Below are 4,688 nucleotides of genomic sequence, written 5' to 3'. Positions count from 1 at the left end.
TGTTTACTGTCCCGTCAAGAACCATGTGCTCCCTGTGTGCTTTACTGATAATAATGGTCTTGCTGTCCGGTGAGTCTGAGCTCAAATCCTCAGTCTATGTTTCATGGGTTTTATTTACTCCCAGATTTCTGACATATTGTATATGTTGTTACAGGAACCAATGGCCAAGATTCAGTTTCCCAGGACCCACCTGAATTACCGGTTCAGGAAGGACAGACGGCAACATTGAACTGCAGTTACAAAGCAGATGTCACTGGCAAGACTCTCTTCTGGTACATCCAGTATTCCGGCGAAGCTCCGAGATATCTACTGAAGAAATATAGCACGGGGACTGGAGAAAGGTCTTCCGATTTCCCAGGCCGGTTTTCTGCTGATTTGGACAAGAATAGGAAAACAGTTCCTTTAAATATCACCAGGGTCGGTGTCTCTGACTCTGCCGTGTATCTCTGTGCTCTGAGCCCCACACTGTTACACAGACACAGTCAGCTCGTACAAAAACCGGCAAGGCACTCCCACCTCCTCACACTGAATCCGATCTGAGACCTGGATTGTGAACTGTTAGTACAAACAAAACTATATGAGAACTGATAGCTTGCCCAGATGATCTCCTTCTATGGTGCTGAATGTTGTTCATTCTGTGTAAAATCCCGATTTACGGAACTTTTCCTGGTCCGAGCTGAGCTCTAAATGGGGAACTCTGGTTCCGTTATGTGAAAAAATGAAGTGTTACCAACCCGTGCCCCACCATAAATATTAACCCCGATAAAGAACCAACATTTGATTTAATGCCTGTTAGGAACTTAGTTTTTTTAATAATAAATTTAGTGTACCCAATTATTTTATTTTCAATTGAGGGGCAATTTAGCGTGGCCAATCCACCTAGCCTGCACATCTTTGGTTTGTGGGGGTGAAACCCACGCAGGCATGGGGAGAATGTGCAAACTCCACATTGCGAATGTGACAACCACTACACTACAGAAACAGCTGGCAGCGCACACTCCAACGGACCTGTGCCTCCTTCAACTCAACTGCCTTGTTGCAGCTTCGCATGGTTCGGCTGAGAGGCCATGTCACTTCTTACAAGAACATGTCTATTTCTTTAAAACAGATGTCTAAACTTACAAGCCAGTAGAAGAACCTATACTGAACTGAAGTATCCTGTTGTTCTGTTTCCTCCCCCGGTAATTCACTTGGTTAAGACGTACCAGATTTCTAACCTGCCCCGGTTTTAATGAAAGGTGACGGTGAAAGACGAACTTTGTTGTCCTGTCGACAAATGCCGCCTGACTACCTGAGATGGTGCAGTACTTTTGGCGTTTGAGATGGTGATTAAATATGTTCATTTGTAAATCGCTGAAATTCTGTTGTGGATGAACTAGCTGCTAATATCCGAGCTGTGCCAAGATATGAAAATTCTTCACCTCTCATTGCCTGCCGAAAATTCAGTGCTTGGGCCTTAATGTTTAATTCAGTTTAGTGGCTCATGTGAGACTAAATCTCATAGTCCTGGAACACACGAGATTCCGGCATCATTCAGGAACAGAATTATTTTGTGCCCAATAATTGTGAACACTTTTCTCGTGCTTGCGTGTCAAGCGAATGTGATAACCACTACACTACAGAAACAGGTGGCAGCGCAGACTCCAACGGACCTGTGTCACCTTCAACTCAACTGCCTTGTTGCAGCTTCGCATGGTTCGGCTGAGAGGCCATGTCGCTTCTTACAAGAACAGGTCTATTTCTTTAAAACAGATGTCTAAACTTACAAGCCAGTAGAAGAACCGACATTGAACTGAAGAATTTGTTCAGCAAATCTCTAACGGCGAAATGCTCTCTTCTATTATTAATGCAGTATTCTGAAATCCTACAGAAAAAAGCAACCGACTTTACACAATATTTGTTTCGTTATTCAATACTTGAGTTGAGTTTAAGAATTGACAATTATGTGTTTCTTATATTTGACCTCTTTGTGTTTTGGTGTGTAAAATGCTTCAGCCTAAATACCGTTCATGTAGAAGAAAGGAGGGGTAATTGTAAATCAACTTTGAGCCTGGATTCCCACACTGGCTTTTCCTGTTTCTCCATCAGGAAGACGGTTTTTTCTTTCCCAAAGCTGGTGCAGTTAAGTCTCTGGCATTTCCTCTAAGTCAGTTACAGTATCGTTTGTATCTATCCTTTTGAGTACACATTACTTTCAGACATCCTTCAATCTGGCCTGTTGCATTTGCTGATCCCAATGCCATCTTCTCTGCATTGGAGAGACTCAATGCCGACCGGGTGACCACTTTGCAAAACACCTTCGCTCCATCGACAAGCTGGTGGCAGACACTCCTGTCGCTTCGTTTTTGAACTCACTGTCCTGCTCTCATGTCCACATGTCCGATCTGGTCCTGCTGCAATGTTCCCATGTAGCTCAGCACAACGCCAAGGAACAGCCCCCATCCTCTGAATAGGCATTTGAGAAATGTTTGCACAATTATTGGGCACAAAATAATTCTGTTTCCTGAATGCTGCCGGAATCTTGTGTGTTCCAGGACTATGAGATTTCGTCTCACGTGAGCCACGAAACTGAATTAAACATTAAGGCCCAAGCACTGAATTTTCGGCAGGCAATGAGAGGTGAAGAGTTTCCATATCTTGGACAGCTCGGATATTAGCAGCTAGTTCATCCACAACAGAATTTCAGCGATTTACAAATGAACACATTTAATTACCATCTCAAACATGTCTAAATGTATGACAAATGCAACTTACTGCGGATGCTTCAAACGGAAACTAAAACAGAAAATACTGGACAATCTCAGCAGGTCTGACAGCCTCTGGGGAGCGAAATGGCAGCTGTCGTTTCCAGTCAAGTGGACTCTTTGTCAAAGCTGGAGAACTGGAATTGGAGATTCAGACGATTGTGGGTGGGGGGTGGGGGTGGTGGAGTGCTGTATTGGGCCTCGGTCGAGGGCTAGCAATAGGTGGGAAATGACGAAAATGTCTTGGACACAAAGAAAAAGGGAATGTAAATGAGGCTAATCAAGGCTATGAAAGGTGCTGATGGCGCATCAAGCGGTCAGAATGTGTTAATGGCAGAACAAAGGTAAGCAGTGCGTTAGAGAACAATTACAAACAGGGATCAGATTGCTGAAGTAGGATGGTATGGGCTGGGGGGAGGGGGGCAATGCTTCGGGTAAAACATATCAATGGAAGGGATGATAAGTTGATGGAAAAAACATGTGGTGAAGGGGGAAGTGAGAGTTCACAGTCTGAAGTTGTTGAACTGATAAAATGAAAGGGACAAAGAGCTGTCTGAGTCCACCAGAATTAGTCAATAGAAATGTGAATGCCCACACATAGACAAACTTCTCGGGAACGTATTGGTTCCATGCAGCTTGAGCTCAGCTTCTCAAAGCAAACCCAATGTGAATTAATCCCGCCGCCGACGCTGCAAAGAAATGAAGAAAACATGCGGTTTGACCAACGGGAAAACCTCATCGAAGGGCTCGTCCGGGATTTGAACCCGGGACCTCTCGCAATTCGAATTCCGACAGCGACACACCCAAAGCGAGAATCATACCCCTAGACCAACGAGCCCCGCAAAAAGAGTTAAAGCATACTGTCATTGCCTTCTAAAATCAATCTAACATCTGCGGAGAACGCCAAAAGTACTGCAACATCTCAGGTCGTCAGGCGGCATTTGTCGACAGGACAACAAAGTTCGTCTTTCACCATCACCTTTCATTAAAACAGGGACAGGTTAGAAATGTAGTACGTCTTAACCAAGTGAATTACCGGAGGGAGGAAACAGAACAACAGGAAAGGGCTCTAATGGGGGACAAGTCAGGAGAGATTAAATGAGAAGAGGCCTTGGGACCCTGGCCAGAGAGTTAGGTTAGCATCAAATCAGAGAATAATGACACCACAGTATGAGGCCATTCCGGCCGCCGTGTCTGTGCCAGCTCTCTGTTAGCGCAATGGAAGAAACAATGAAACAAAAGATATGTCTGGAGGAGCTATCGATGGCATATTGATCAACAACTACCGCCCGGACACAAAGAACAAGTGGAAACAAGATTGAATCCCAAATCTGCGATGGAAGGACACACAAAATGGGTGCAGCATTTACAGTGTGAAACTGCTGAACACACACTGAGTGTGAAAGCTGTATTGAGCACAGTGGAAAGATCCTCGAGTGGCTGTTGAGCTTCTTTGGAACATTTCACGACGCCGAGGTCCGGGAGGTCAGCGTTAAGATCCAGCTCCCCAGTCAGGTCAATTCTCCACTTTGGCTCTGTGGATTAGATGGGTCACGTCCCTGTGGTTAACACAGATCTGGAGCATCAATTTTATCCAAACGCACTCCAGGTCAGACACTGTCTCTCTCTCTCTCTCGAGCATCATCTGTGGGGAGAGAAACGACGTAAACATTCCGAGTCCTGAGAAATCTTTTTCAGAGTGGGCCAATGTAAATCAACCCCGCCGTCAGCATCGCAAACAATTCATAATCCCTGACATGGAGTAAAGAGCCTGTCCTGGATTTAAACCCACGACCACTCCCATAGGCATTGCTTGAAAATCCTTAAACGAGAACCAGACCTCGAGACCAAAGAGCACAAATTTAAGACCAACATTCAGCAAAATATAACTTATGTTAATTTCGATATAATTTCTACATCTCATGGCTTTATATGTTGAGACAT

General features: G+C 44.7%; 1 non-coding gene across 1 annotated transcript; it reads right to left on the bottom strand.

The window, feature by feature from the left end:
• Nucleotides 1-3,487: 3,487 nt before the first annotated feature.
• Nucleotides 3,488-3,582, bottom strand: trnap-ugg. Its single transcript has 2 exons — nucleotides 3,547-3,582; nucleotides 3,488-3,523 (listed from the first exon to the last, which is right to left on the bottom strand). It is a non-coding gene; the product is annotated as a tRNA-Pro (tRNA).
• Nucleotides 3,583-4,688: the final 1,106 nt, after the last annotated feature.

Source organism: Scyliorhinus canicula, unplaced genomic scaffold (assembly GCF_902713615.1).
Source record: "Scyliorhinus canicula unplaced genomic scaffold, sScyCan1.1, whole genome shotgun sequence".
Classification (NCBI taxonomy): domain Eukaryota; kingdom Metazoa; phylum Chordata; class Chondrichthyes; order Carcharhiniformes; family Scyliorhinidae; genus Scyliorhinus; species Scyliorhinus canicula.
The sequence above is the reverse complement of the archived record's forward strand: the minus strand, read 5'-3'. Positions and strand labels throughout refer to the sequence as shown.